This window comes from Molothrus ater, chromosome 5, assembly GCF_012460135.2.
Source record: "Molothrus ater isolate BHLD 08-10-18 breed brown headed cowbird chromosome 5, BPBGC_Mater_1.1, whole genome shotgun sequence".
In the NCBI taxonomy this organism is placed as follows: domain Eukaryota; kingdom Metazoa; phylum Chordata; class Aves; order Passeriformes; family Icteridae; genus Molothrus; species Molothrus ater.
This window is the reverse complement of record NC_050482.2, coordinates 45,841,552-45,857,198: the sequence shown is the minus strand read 5'-3', so window position 1 is coordinate 45,857,198 and position 15,647 is coordinate 45,841,552. Positions and strand designations below refer to the sequence as shown.

Genomic DNA, 15,647 nt, shown 5'->3' with positions numbered 1-15,647 from the left:
CTCTACCTTTAAGAATTTGCTTCTTTTCCAGGTATGGAACTAGTTGCACAGCATACTTTAGAGACGTTCTTCAGCTATCATACTAATGTAGAAAATAATAACTTTAATTCATATCAAGGCTAAAAGGTTTTAAAGCAGCATAAGGAGGAACTGGGTCTGGGAAATTTTAACCAAACTTAATAGTGAAAATACAATCTAAAAATTTGGTGCAGTCACCACCTAACATCCCGACAGAAAATAATGGTAGGATAGCCCTGCAGCTTGTTTTTTGGCAGTACTTAGTGCAGGCACAATTCTCCACTCACTGTACTGTTCAGATTCTGCAATACAGCTGGTGCTGGCTTTTCTTGTGAGTAACAGTTCAGGAGTGGAAAGAAGTACAGCTGCTGAGCTTGAAGTCTACACTGATGGTAGGCCTGGTTTTAATGCATTAAATGTAGCATAAAAAAACCCTACAGGAATATGGTATGAAGTAGTAAATCCCTATAGTTACACTCAGTTCAGCTTTGGTCAAAACAAATGGATGGGCTGACTTGTCTTATCTTGGCTCTGTGTTTTTCTGCTTTAGCTGTCAGATGAAACTGGCACAGAAGCATAAAGATAGCAGAAACATATCATATGTTTTGGCTATTTGTTCAAACTCCAGTACTGTTGTTGTAGAGCCACTGAAGTTGTGGCTCTGATTAATATTGCTTAAAGTTTGTCTTTACAGTCCATTAAAGTTTTGAAAGTTATTTTCCCCAACTATAAAGAAAAAGTGTATTTATTGTGGATTACTTTCTCTATTATGTTGTTACCCTGATGTAACTGCCTTGCACTGACATGGAACTCTTTTATTGGTTACCTCTAGTTGCTTCCAAAGCAGCCAAACCTAAAGAAGCATGATACAATACTTCAGTGTCACTCTTCTTTGCAGCAATAGACTTCTCTAGGAAGCCAAGTCCCTAACAGTCCTTGGCACAAAACTGTCCTTTATTGGTTCTACACTTGTTACTGTCGCACTTTGGGACAAACAGGCATCTTCCAGGCAAGGCAAAGACAGGGAAAGTAGCATAAGAAAGCACCTAAATGTGCAAACACATGATAATTGACACTGGAACCTGCAGGTGTCACCACAATTAGACCTTAATACACCTGCACCTTTATTGTTTGTTCTGCTTGAAGGAAAAAGGAAGTCACGTTTTGTAGCACGAGGCAGCAGTCAAAGGGATGAAGGGAACCAGTTCATTATGAATGAGCTCAAAAAATCTTTCTAATGTTGTTACAGTGTGGGGGGGAAACCCACAAATATGAAGTCTCTGGTCCCTATGCCTATTCAATAATTTGCTGTGTAAAGGTTGGAGCATGGAACTGTTGTTTTACCATGCCTTCTGTGAAGCTTTCCAGTACTTGAATGTTTACCCCTAACTGCAAGTTCTGGTTTTTGAAGACCAGAATACCTGCCTCTACCTGAGAAACAGGTAGTTACAGTTTCCTACTTGTCAGTATAAATGCTGACAAAAGCAAAGTTTAGGAAAAAATGTGAAAATATTGTGAGAATATGGCCATTTCCAGTGGTTAAAAAAAGTGCTCTAAGCTTGCCTAAAAATGTGAAATATGCTGAAAGGAGAAGCCAAAAATCCTTCCTTTGTAGGACCCTCCCAAATGTCTGGAATTTCTTAGTTTTCCTGAGCATGAGAAAGAGATTTTTCAAGCATACATTCATCTTTGACATGAAAACACTGAATACTTTTTAAACTGTCTCAGATTTCTGGCTTGAGTTTCCCTAAGTTTGTGATTTCTAACCTCTAATGCCAACCATAAAAATAAGACAAATGGTTTATGTTGCAGTATGCTGAAAAAATGATTTTTCTATAAATGTGCTTTCAAAAAAGTAACCTAAATTAAGTGGAGGGTCTGGAAAATGGCCTATAATGAAGTATAGATGAATAATTTGCATTCATTTGTAACATTTGTCTTACAACAGATAACATAACGACTATAAATTCATAGCAAAGGCATTAAAACAAGAGTTACAGACATGCTCTTGTCTTAGACTGAGCTGACAAGGAAATGTAAAAAAGCTGTATGAAGTATTAATTCAGTCTTGGCAGGTTTCACTATAAAAATGATATTCCCTTTGAGAAATGCAATAGAAACTGGAAAGCTTTACTAGAAATAAAATAAGCAGTTGTCTAATCATTATAGCATAGAATAACTATACTTTCTAGAATCAAGTATTTCTTTTTCACAATCTTGATTAATTAAGAAAAATTAGGTGGCTTTTTAATAACTCTAGTTTTCTCATTAGAATTGTCTGGTTTTGAAGTAGAAAGGGAAAAGTGATAAGAAAGAAAGCATGCCTTAGTATAATGGAGCATATTGCTTCTAGAGCAGTTCCAGAGCTGGCAGCCACTGGGAACGCTGCTCTGCCAGTGCCACCTGAAACAGTGAACACACACGTGAATAAAGGGATGCCCAGCGCTGTATGGCTGTGCCCAGGCAAGGAAAGAAATTTGTACAACTGCATTAAAACCTCTTACTGCTGATCTTATGATAATCAAAGGCCTATACCAACAAGGATTAAAAACAGAAGTGTCAGCTCCTGTTTAAGTATGCTGGCATACTTAATGAAATGGACAGTTTTCAGGATGATTTTCTACACTGAATAATTTCCAAATCAGAATTATTAGGATATTTATTTCTGTCAAACACATACAATAGTTATATTTACCATATATAGGCTATTATTTCAGCTCCACTGTTTTTTGAGGCTTAAGTGGATTTTAGTTTTTGTCTATATTTAGCTAGTAACATTTCCATATGAAAAAATAACTGTGTTAAGAGAACAGTCAGGTTACAAAATGCAGTATTTTAAAGTCAGGAAGAGACAAAAAGCACAGAAGCACATGGGCTGTTGAAATGCTGGTGAGAGACAAACACACCCCCCTGGCATCCTTGGATGCCTCAGAATTAATGGAGTCACCCTGACAAAACATCTGTAAGGTCAAAGGGAACTATTATCCCCACTTCACCAATAGGAAATTGAGTGGGAGAGTTTGTAGGTAGCTAAGGCACATTTAGTTCTTTCATTTAGTTTTGAAACATCACTAAATGATTTTGATTTAGGGACAGTGACCTCTCCTCCCAAAAAACAGCTGACAAAATCTTAAACTGAACCACTAGTATTTGTGGTTGCTGCCAAAGGGGATGATCCTGCTCTATCCTGTCCCAGGCCATGTGCTCCTGGTGCTTTTCCTGTGTTGGAACTAGGAGTTGTGCCACCAGATTCTCATGCTGAGCTGGCAGCTGCTGCAATGGCATTGCAAGATGTGATCCAAGTGTAAGGAGGGAAATGCACAGGCAGGGATGGGCAGGGCAGAGCGAGATGGACTGTTTTGTGACAACCTGCACATGTCAGGTATACTAGTGCAAACCACACTCTGAAAACTTTGACTCCTATAAGCAGATATTACCCTTACTGCAAGCCAGAGATATTGTCTGGCAACAATCTGGAATGTTTAGAGCGGGGCACCTGCTTTGGCAGAGGTACAGGAATGCAAACAGATTGCTGCCACTTCTTACATCCAGCTCTCTGGTGGGTGGTGAGGCTGAGAGATAAGGTACTGTGTTGGACCAGGGAAACATCTAACAGATGATGCATCTCATAGAAAATGCATCCATCTAACAGATTGTGCGTTAAAGAAAAAAAGGACTAACCACATTAAGTGGAATTCCTGTCAGCACAACATGTGAGGCAATCTTCCTTGTCCATTCAGACCTGGTAAAATCTGAGTCAGCTGAAATATTGTGACCAGTTCTGAGCGCTTAAAAATGCAGCTGGTTTGGAAAGGCTCCAGAGGCAAGCGATAAAATAATCAGAGGCCCAGAAGCATAGTCTGTTATGCTGGAACATCTATAGAGAGGCATAACAAATTTCAAATATGTAAGAAGTACCTATAAAAAGGAAGTGAGAAACTGTTCTCCAGTGCAATGACATGAGGGCTGGATTTAAGTCAAGGTAAAAGAGACATCAGGGTTAAACTACATATGCTAATTTTGTAGTCGTAAGAAGAGCAAAGTACTGCAACCAATCACTTAAGGAAGATCCAGAATTTCTGTATTTAAAAGGTTTTAAGGGTATATAGAACAAACAATAGCCTGTAAAAGCCAATGTATTTCGTTTAATAACCCCCAAATAATTTGTTGAGTCTGCTGAGTATGATTTCCAAGACTTCTGTATTCATTTTCTTCTGTGGTTTACAACACTAGTAATCAGTCTTACAAAGTGAGAATTGTATCTCTGGCATTCTCTCTCAATTGAGGCCCTTGACAAATGATTGTTTTCCTCCCATTTAAATTTCATCAAGTGTCAAACTTTCCAGTCCGTCTAAATCACTAAAGTAAGACTTGCTATCTCATGTCTAAATCAAAGCTAAGTCCCCTCTGTGCCTTTCTGCCATGGGTACCTGTCAATCTCAGCATGTGGAAATAGCTACTCTGAGAAAGCTCTTCTGTTCTGCAGCCTACCCCCATCACCCTCGAGGGTTCCCCCCACCGGCACCCTGGTCCCCTCTCTCTCCCTGTCAGGGTTTCATTCTTCTGTGGGGTTCTCAAGATCTCTCTGAACTCTTGGCTCCATCAGACCGTTTGCTGCTTCTGCCTTTACTTTTACTCCTTGTTATGTGAATTTCTGTCCTGAAAACATGCTATCTCCATTTTTGGGGCCTCTGTCCCCTTTAAAATTGAAAGTTACTCTTTTTATGCAACTTTCTGAAGCTTTCTCATAATTTCCACAGAGTCGGCTGCCTTAATAAAGTAAACCTTTGACACATTCTTGCCTTTTGTGTTTAAGCATGTAATCCAACAGTCCAATACACACAAAGGCCATAAACAAAACAATTACAATTTTATCCAATGGGTTCTTGCCTTGATCCTCGTTTTATCCTCTGTGTCGCGCTGCCCTCTCAGCCTCAAGCAAAAGAGGAGACCTTAAGCTGTAGGGGAAAACATTAAAAAACGCCAACCAGCAATAACGTTCCTCGGTTTCAGGCGCGAGGAAGGCGGTAAAAGCCGACAAAAGAGGAAAAATCTAATGACCCCGACGTGATTCGAACACGCAGCCTTCTGATCTGGAGTCAGACGCGCTACCGTTGCGCCACGAGGTCTTGCTGAGCGCTGGCAATCAGAGCCTTACAACTCGGCCGCCGGGGCCGCCGGCAGTGCAGCCCCTTTGCCGGAGGGGCAGGGCAGGGGCGGGTTGGGCCGACGCGGCCCCAGACCCTGCCCGTCCGCCGCCGCACCCCTGCGCTGGCCCCTCTGCTTCGGCACTGCTCCGTTACCGCCTTCCCGCGCAAGCACGCCACCTCTCCCCACCCACACCCCCACTAGTGGTCCGCAGCAGCAAGGGTCTTCCGCCCCCGCTCTCTGGTGGTGCCGAGCTCGCCTCCCGCGCCGTTGCCGCCCTACGCAGGCTCGTGGGTCCATGCTCCCGCTGCCGGAGGTCGCCCCTGCTGTCCCTCCGCCCACAGCACAGCATTGATAATCCACCAGAAGGGACGTGGTTGTGCGGATTTACTGCTAAAACCAGTTCCGCAGCCAGTTCTCCCAAGGCAGTTCCTCGTTAGTCTAGTGGTGAGTATCCCCGCCTGTCACGCGGGAGACCGGGGTTCGATTCCCCGACGGGGAGGCCGCACAGTATGTTTTTTCTGCCGGCGGGCGGCGCCTTTTGCCGCTCGCGTCATAAAAATGTCTCGCGCGGGGCGGGGCAATAAAAAGAAGCGCCGCAGCGCAGCTCTCCCCGTCGGGGAATCGAACCCCGGTCTCCCGCGTGACAGGCGGGGATACTCACCACTATACTAACGAGGAGCTGGGGTGCGCTTTCTCCCCCCGCCGGGCCGGCTCCCGCTCCGCCCGGGGCGCGGGTGGGGCTGGGGGGAGCGGGACAGAGATAGGGACAGCTCATGGGGACAGGGACAGCCCCGCACACACCCGCCCCGCTGCGGCCCCGCCGCGCAGCCGCACGCGGAGCTGCGGGCACGGATCGCTGGAAATTGCCGCGGGCGGGAAGTGCCCGGCTGGAGGCGGGGGGAGCGGAGCAGCGCCGGCAGCTCGGGTGTCTTTGCGTTTGTAGTTCTGCATCTCGTTCACGCAGAGTTTCTTTTTACGGGAACCTGAGAAGTGCTGGAGTCAGCAGTCCTTGAGGTGAAGGAACCGGAGCACCTGCTCCTTACCTACCTAAAAAAGGAACGAGGGAAATGGAAACCAGCTACTTTGAGATTTGAGAGTAAAAGGCAGAAGGACATGGGCTGACCATCTGGCTTGATGCTGACCCGGTCAGCAGAAACATGGTTGTAATTTTGTATGACAGTGACATTAGACAAGGAACTATATTTACTTTGCTGACTTCTGAGATGAAGAATTAACACCACATAATAAACAAGCGATTGGAGCAAGTGGTGTTCTCTTTTGATGGCCCACTACTGCTAGTATTAGCATAAATGAACCCCAGCTTAGCTTTTTCAGATAATCATAGCTAAAGAGCAAACAGCTTCCTTTATGAAGACTTCTAAATATAAGTGATCTGTAAATAATGCATTTCTGGGAATTTAAACTAATTTAAATGTTTCAATGTGTTTCTCAGTGGATGCAACAGATTTAAATTTTGTCCTGGAAAGTGAAAAATAACAACCACAGTCTCATAACAATTTCAAGACTTCAGATATATTGTAATGAGACATATTGTAGGGCTATGATCTGGTGATAGGCTTTAAACCTCCCAGAGCAGGATCAAAACCAGTGTTTCCAGGCTGGTCTGCACTTGCTGTGCATGTTCAAATTTTATTCAAAAGATGTTAATTGTTTGCTTGAAGCTGAGAGACTTTCTGGTGGATCAAACGTTGCCTGTTTGCATTTTATAGGATCACACACATGTAGTTTAGATCTTTTTGCCTGCAATTTCTCACTTCCTTCTGTTCATTAACCCTTGTGGTCAGGGAGCTGAGCTTCAGACATCTTTATGTACCCCAAAGAAGAAGATAATTTATCAAAATATATTTTAGAAGGGAAGCAAGAAGGGACATGGGGGTGTGAGTCAGTGCAGCAAAAGGGCTGTTTTGAAGTGGATGGACTATTATGAGGCTACAATGATTTGCAGTTACAGAGCAAATACATTCCTTGTTGATTTGTCACAGAGGCATGCAAATGCAAGGCAGAACAGGTACTGGAAGCTATGATCAATGCTCCAGGATCTGTGGAGGCTCCATCTTCTCCTCAGGATCTACATGCAGTTATTTCATGTGTCCAGTTCTAACAATCTTGTTGCACCGTTTCCTCATCATTGCATCAGCTCTGTGTTTAGCTTGTCCCTGGAGGCTGCTAAAACATGGCTGGTGAAAGTCACCTGTGAGAGGCCCATTACAGCCACAGAATGATATCCTAAACTATACTATACTAAAGAATACAGAAAGGATACTTAGAGAAGGCTAAAAAGATAATAATGAAAATTTGTGACTCTCTCCAGAGTCCTGACACAGCCTGGCCCCAATTGGCCAATGGGTGAAAACAACCCACAGCAGAAACCAATAAAACAATCACCTGTTGGTAAGCAATCTCCAAACACATTCCAAAGGAGCAAAACACAGGAGAAGCAAATCAGATAACCATTGTTTTCTTTTTTCTCTGAGGCTTCTCAGCTTCCCAGGAGAAAAATCGTGGGTGAAGGGATTTTTCCAGAAAATGTGAATGCCACACCCCCCTCCTTGGAATTTGCCATGTTGCAACTTGATCATTTTGCCCTGCACCTCCAAGAAGTGTCTGGCTCCATCTTCTTTATTCCCTCCCAACAGGTAGCTGAAGACAGAAGTCAGATAATCCTGTAACCTCCTTCAGGCTGAACAAAGCAACCTTTCTCAGTGTCTCCCTGTTTGTCACATGCTCCAGCTCTCTGTTAATTTGGTGACCATTCACTGGACTCATTGTAGTTTGTTGGGATCTTTCTTGTTTCACCCTGCCCTGAGCTGTGCACAGCTGTCCATAGGCAGCCACAAGTGCCAGGAGGGGATGGGGGCAGTGATCACTTCCCTTGATCTAGCTAGGCTGTTACTGATATTTCCCAGCCTATCACTAATTTTCGTTGCTGTAAGAGCAATCACTCACTCAAGGCTGCCCTTGTTGTGCACTGGGACTTTTCTGTAAAGCTGCTGTTTACCCAGTCAGTCAGCTCCTGGCTGCTTGGGTTATTATATCCAAGGTGCAGGACTTTACGTTTGCCTTAATTGAATTGGAAGAAATTCACACTGGCCCATGTCCCCAGCCTTTCAGAGTCCTGCTAAGGACATCTCCGGCCTTGAGGAAATCACCTGCTTCCCTCAATTCGATGTCATCCACCTGAGTTACGTGCTGATACCCATTTGCCTTGGCAAGTAACATACCTTGTTATTGGCATGTTGAGGTGCATCACTGATCAGTGATGGAGCCTCCTGTAGCTGCAGAAATTAATTCTTCCAAATCAATGAAAACCCACAAATCCTAGATGAGGAAGGAAGCCCTTTACTGGGTGTGGTCTTTAGGATGCCACGATCCTGAACAGCTGCTGCAACTTGACAATGTTTGATTCTGATTAATCTTCACAGCTATTTTTGTATGCTCTTCTTTCTGCCCATTCACACATATCCAACACTCCATCTGCTCTTTGTGTTTTATTTTCCTTTTAGTTTTTGTCTGTACCCTCACTCTGTGATGTTCACAGCACACGATTTAATGAGCTTTTCAGTAAGAACATATGAGTTATCATATGGCATCTTAACTCAAAGGACTTCTTTCTGTATAGTTTGGCCTTATACAATTTCTGTCCAGTGTAATGGATTTGTAGTGAGGTCTGTATGGCTCAATGATCTCCTTCTGTGCTAATGTATTTTGATTCAGCTAAAATGAAGTTTAAGAAGTTATCAGAAAAATCCATTTACATCTCTTAAGGGAAGGTGTGATCAGGCATCCCTTGTGAAATTAACAGCTGAAGAGCTGAAAAAACTCTGGGTAAAGAGGACTGTGACACTGTACATCAGTGCCTGGGGGATTAGTGGGAGGAGGGATTTAAGGGGCTTTCCCCTATTACTTAATTATTTATTATTTAATTAAGGCACTATTTCCCCTAGCATAGGTTTTTCAGTACTAAAAGCAGTCACACAGCTGGGCAGCTTCCCCTCTGTGTTGAGTCATGTGAACTGCCTAATAAATGGAGCCTTTTAAAAACTTGTTGGAGAAATCTCAGGGCCTGAATATTTATGTCCTAAGAATTTTGAAATTAAATAGACAAGAAATGCCCATGCTGACTTGCATTTTCTGCTTAGGTAAAAACTCAACAGTTGGATCTGGCCATTTTTATTTCTATAGCATGGTTTACATCCAGTGGATGCTTCCAATAAGAATAAATTCCTTCTTGGAGGGGATCTGCATTATCATCACTTGTCCTCAGAAGGGATTGCCAGACAAATGTATTAAAGAAATACCATAAACATTGGAAAATGAAAGCTGGGAAAAGTAGAGGCTGGCTGGTTTTAATGAATAATTTCAACTTTACAATTGCAAAAACTGAGAGAGGTCCTGCTTAGAAACAGAAGGATAAGATTTGGTAATTAAAACAAAGAAGATTTAAGTTTGTGTGCAGAATAAACCTCTCTTTGTTTATGAGATATATTGTTTCAGAGTAATCTCAAAAGTGGGTTTATGCAGCAAAATCTTTAGACACATAACAGGACACTCCAAAATCCAAATAGATTGTGTACTAATCTAAGTATTCCATTGTCATGTAGGTCTGGATACCACAGTATGTCTACCAAATGACTACAAGTACAATCATAACTTTCTAGCTGTGATGAAAGACTGCAGTAGACTCAAAAATTTCACTTTTGGTCTGACTAGCTTTGAAATATGATATTTCTTAGAACCTTGAAATTGTCAATGATTAGCCTCCAAATAGACCTGTCACATAATGCCTATGAAGGAAAATTCTAGGGGCAAATGTGGAAAAGATAAAATACTCTGATATACAGTTACAATATGACAATCAAGACTGACTCTCACATCATATCCATTCTAGAAGTAAACAACTGTCATTCAAATAAAAAAAAAGGAATCATGAATGTCATCATGGATAATAATAAAGCTAAATTAAGTGTAGAGACAGGAAAAATATGGAATAGGCAAACCCACAGAAAGTAATACAGGAAGAAGCATCATAGATTGAGGTTAGGTAGCACAACAAAGATGTCATGAGATAAAGGCACGTGCAAAGACATTAGTTATACTGTGAAGAGCATGGGGAGACTTTTATATGTGTTGGTTTTACAAAACTATAAATGAGTCTATGTGCAATGAATTTAACTTGGAAATCACACTTTCATGCAGGAATGCACAGTGAAGCCTGCACTACAACAAATTGCTAGAGTGCTGGCAGCTTTGACCTAGTTTGGTTGTTAAAATAAGTAAGTTGTCAACTTTGCCTTTTGCTGACTGTTATTAGCACCTTTGGGGGTTTTAATATTTTTCTTTTTTTATTTTTCCCAAAACATTCATCACATTCTGAAGCTCTTCTCTAGCTGAACTCAAGCAAGATTGCTAACAGAAATGACACTCTTTATATAAGCTCCATTAAGTTACATACCATGTAGAAGATTCCAAACTGTCATTTGTCATGCTTTCTACTTTGTGTTCAATCTTTCCCCAGACAAAGTATGTGCTTAGAGCACAGCTACTTGAAATCAGACCTTAACTCTACTGTGTATTTGCAATACGTTGCCTGACGATCACCGGAACACTCTTAATTCTAGTAAAATCAAAGAAAAAGTGTTTAAAGAAAAGAAATCAGATACATTGTTAGGTAGAGTCACAGGACATTTTACAGCTCTGTCCCAGCTGCTGTGGGGGAGATGGTGATCTGCAACCACTGGTTTGGTGATGCCTGTTTTAAGAGAGGAGAAAAAGGATGAGGAGTTGGTGTGGGGCAAAATATGGAGGGAGACATTGTCAAGGTGATAATAAATGATCAAAATAAGGTTTTGTTAAAGTGTAGTGTAATGCAAAATAATGCACTTCCTGGAGGAAAAAATATAAACATGGTTGTTAAAATATAATTTTAATTTTGTTGTTATCTCAATTATGTGTTATTTTGCATGTGAAGAATTTTGCTTCAAAAGGCACAAACACGATGCTTCTGAAGATCAGTCTTTATCTCTTTTCAGTCTGCAATTTTACAGCATAATGATATTTCCCTAAGTGTTTTTTGGGTTTGATTTTTTTTTTTTTGGAATTTAGCTTTTCAAGTTTTCAATCGCACTGGCTCCCTCTGGTGGAATTCTGAAGCGCTCTACTCTACAGTCAGTAAAATTACTGATTCACACAGTTTGATAGATGATACGCGAGGTTACTGTTCTATATAAATGTTACATTAAAAATAGGGGGGGAAAAAAGAGAATCATATCTCATAAATGCAATTCAGCTTACTCAAATTGAGCTCATACAATGAAATGTTTGCAATCTGGGTCAAAATGGCAGGAGAAAACATCTTTCATTTCCCCGCCCTCTCATTCTCTTATCTGAAATCATGGCTACTATTTTGCTAGTATGTGTTTGGAAGGGAAAGGAGTTACAAAAATGTCATAAATATGGGACTGGCCTGTTTCACTTGGCAGCAAAACTCAGTCAGTCTCTTACAGAGAGTGCTCACAGGAGAATTTCCGTTTCGAAATTAATCACTTGGCAGCAGTTGCCACTTGCATTCTGAGGGCTCTCACCAGAGCTGAACCAGTCCATGGTCCATTTGTCCATTTGTTATTAATCATGAATACAGAATAGAGAAAAGGAAGGATAAAGAGGAGCAGGAAATGGGGAAACTCTTATTTCCCCTGTTTATGCGTGTGGCAAGGACTTACATTTTTGAGGACTTTGCGAATAAATGAAGCTAAGCCTTTCACCTAGAGTGAGGCAACTGTGTGGTTGCCCTTTCTCAGTGTAGCAAGTCTGACTGAGAGGAAAAAAATGTTTAAACTTGCATCATCACTCCATCCCAGTCCCCTGTCTGTGCAGTGTAAGTCCTCATTGCTGGACATGGTAGGTTTCCCAAATGAATGTATGCTCCTGCCTCTTCTCTAATAGCTGCAAGGATTCAAGAGCTCTTGCCTGGAGCCAGAGAAAGGGAGTGCTTTTTGTCAATTTGATTCTGCTGTAGAAACATTCTCAGGTTGACGCCCTGATATGCTTTTAATTATGGCACTTTAGAAACTTTGAAAAAAAAAGAAGACATGGAAAAGTCTATTATTTTCTGTAGAGTCTGTTCATATTGGAAGAAATTATGTAGGCTCCTCTGTTCACATGGATGAAAGGGCGACAGTCTTTTCTGACATAGTTTAAGAAAGGTAAAAGAGAAATGCTGAAGATATTTTTAGAACCATTGTTCTCTAAGTGGCATTAAGACTGAGCTATTTGAAAGGGTTTCAGTGCTAAATATCAATAATATTTTACACTTTTGACAAAATTCTGCTGAAGATATCAAATTTCTCCTCAGTCTGACATGGGAAAAATCCTGACCCTACATACTTCTCTATTTAAAGAAAAGAATTTAAACAAACTTATTAGATAACTTTTAAAAAATGAACATATTGTTCCAGTGAGTCTGAAAGTTCAGCTTTTCAGAATTATTTCGGACAGGTTAATTCAGATTTTCACAAGAACTCCACAACCAACAGTATTATGAGTAAGAACTATAAGAGCTGTGACTAGTGTATATAATTCTGCACACCTCAAAGTTCTTGGAACACTTCTTTAACCTGTAAGAAACACAACATCAGATAAGTAATATATTGCATGTGCCAACATGTTAGTCAAACATTTGATATGGACTTTAGTATTGTTAAATCTTGTTTCTTCTTATGCACAAGTCCTATATTGTTCACCAAACTCCTTACCTGACATTTCCACAGCGAATGTTTGTTTACATCTATAAACCTCACTAGTTTTGGACAATGCTTTTTTATTTTTAAAATCAATGGAACCAGTCAGAAGTTACCAATTTTTAAATAACTCTAGCTTCTGCGCCAAAAGAGTATATAAGAAATTTCAGCTGTGTTTGAAAGGCAAAAGTTATTGCAACTGTGCATTAAGAATTGAAAGTAATTCATAACATTCATAATATATGATTAAAAGCTGAGTTTGACTATTTTCAGCTGGGCTCTGTCAAGAGCTGTATGGGTTAATCAGAGAACCTGATAGATAGTGCACTCCTAGGTTTGGTGTATGCCAAAGACACCTGTACAGTGCGAGAAAAGAAAAGAAGAATGAAAACAATATTTAGAAACCAGAAAGCACGTATCTAAAAGACTTAGATACACAAAATTGTAAAAATTGCAGGCAAAAAGAGCTAAAATAGGTAAAATTATCAGCAACTATTTGTAAAGGAACTCTGCCTCCTATAGAGACTTAAAAATGTAAACTCATAATACTTTAAAATTTACTTATAAGGAATAAGTATATTAGTGTTTTTAATAGTAGTTAATTACTACTAATAAAAAACCCCCTCCCCATCAAATAAATAGAGATTAATATATTCAGAATGTATCTTTTCCTGAAGGCATTTTTTTAAACAAAGGAGAGAAAACAAACACTTTGTATAGGGTCTCAATTCCAGTAAAATGCTGAATGCAAGCTTCTGCATTTTTGTTCTGTAATGATCTGGGTTATATAAAGGATAAATTCAGGATAAGTGAAAAATGTGAAGGCAAGAACAAAGGTATTTAACTCTTAGGGGTGTGTCAATCCCTAAACCTGAAATCACTTCTACATCCTCCATCAATGGGTACAACCCCGTAGACTATTTAAAAGTTTAAGGGATGCAGCTTTGTGAGATTATTTAGATCAGTCTGGGAATCTGACCAAAAGACATACATTCAGGGCAGAAGTTGTATCAGAAGATAGAGCAATGGATTCATTCAGCAATCTTCTGGTCATCACTCTTATTCAGAAAACAAAACCCTTTCCATGCACAGGAGAGAGCTCCTGCAGTTTGACCATTCCATTGAATAACATTATATTTTCTTTGGATGAGAGGTTAAAATACAAAATGTACAGGTTTGGGGAATGTTTGTAGGTGAATTAATTATGAACATTCTCTACAGCTTTCATTCTTATCATATGCCACCTCCTGTAACTGCAGTCTAGCAATCTGTTTTCCCTACATTTGCAAATGAAAGAACAATTCAAAAAAAGGCACTACCAGGCCCGTAATATTTCTGTTCTCTTAACAAGACACATGCTTGTGTGTAAAGTTTAAATCTAGACCTGAGTTTCCTTATAATTTAGGGAGGGTCAGGAGAGCATTGCAGTTCTGCAGACCGGATGCAGAACTTGGGCTGAGATACTTGGGAGAAGGATGTTGTGGATAGATACATATCTCAGATTCTAATGCCTTTGTGTTTCAGGATGCATTCTGAATTTGGGTGTTGCCTTGTGCTAGTTCCATATTTAAACTTCCTCTGTGGTAAAACAATTACTTTGAGATTTTGGTGAGTGAAATAAAAAGGATTCATGAGTTTTGAAAAGACAAGGTAGTGAAAGTTTTAAAGAGGAAAATATACACAGAACACATGTGAAGAGGATATGAAATTTGGAAGGCCGATACTCCGGTTTCTCCAGCCTGTATTTCCTTCATGTGTTCAAATAACGCGGGCAAGAAATGATTGTTGTGCAGTGTGCTGTCTGCCTTTGACAGGTCACTTTCTGAAAGCATGATGTTATGCATGAATAATGGCAGTTTAATGGCTGGTCCTAAACAGATGGATATGGTACAAAAAAAGGATGGGGGTGGTTGATGGTGTCGGGGCTGTCCAACAGCAGCAGGTGTGCCATGCACACTGTCAGGAAGTCAGAGATCTCAGCAGGTGCCTGTGCCTGCATTCCTCATCCCTCTCTGCATGACAATGTTATGCCCACACTGTGACTGCTCCTGTCTTAGCTCCTAACTGCAGTCCTTAATGAGAACACTGTGAGCACTCCCTCTCTGTGTAGGCACTTGCACTGGTTTTGCCTGGGGGAGAGTGAATTTTCTTCACAGTAGCTCCTATGGGGCTGTGGTTTGGATTTGTGCTGGAAACAGTGTTGATAACACAGGGATGTGTTTGTTATTGCTGAGCAGAGTTTACACAGAGCCAAGGCCTTTTCTGATTCTCACTCCACCAGAGAGGAGGCCAGGGGTGCACAAGGAGCTGAGAGGGGACACAGCTGGACAGCTGACCCCACTGACCGAAGGAGTATTCCAGACCACATGCCGGAGGAGCTCAGATATACAGCTGGGGGAAGAAGGAGGCAGTGGAGGATGTTTAGGGTGATGGTGTTTGTCATCTCAAGGAAGCCTTGCATGTGATGGAGCCCTGCTCTCCTGGAGATGGCTGAGCACCTGCCTGCCCATGGGAAGCAGTGAATTAATTTCTCATTTGGCTTTGCCTGTGTGTGTGACTTCTGCTTTATCTGTTAGAATCTCTCTTTATCTCAACCCCTGAGTTTTCTCACTTTTCCCATTCTCTTCCCCCTACCACTGGAGGGACTGAGTGAACAGCAGCGTGGTCCTTAGCTGCTGGCTGTGGCTAAGCCACAACACTTCAGAGTGACAGAGGCAGCAT

At 41.2% G+C, this 15,647-nt stretch overlaps 3 non-coding genes across 3 annotated transcripts; 1 reads left to right on the top strand and 2 right to left on the bottom strand.

Annotated features, from left to right (window-relative positions):
- Positions 1-5,075: 5,075 nt before the first annotated feature.
- On the bottom strand, positions 5,076-5,147 carry TRNAW-CCA (transfer RNA tryptophan (anticodon CCA)). Its single transcript has one exon. It is a non-coding gene; the product is annotated as a tRNA-Trp (tRNA).
- A 449-nt stretch (positions 5,148-5,596) lies between these two features.
- Positions 5,597-5,668, top strand: TRNAD-GUC (transfer RNA aspartic acid (anticodon GUC)). Its single transcript has one exon. It is a non-coding gene; the product is annotated as a tRNA-Asp (tRNA).
- Positions 5,669-5,775: 107 nt separating this feature from the next.
- Positions 5,776-5,847, bottom strand: TRNAD-GUC (transfer RNA aspartic acid (anticodon GUC)). Its single transcript has one exon. It is a non-coding gene; the product is annotated as a tRNA-Asp (tRNA).
- Between the last annotated feature and the right edge of the window lie 9,800 nt (positions 5,848-15,647).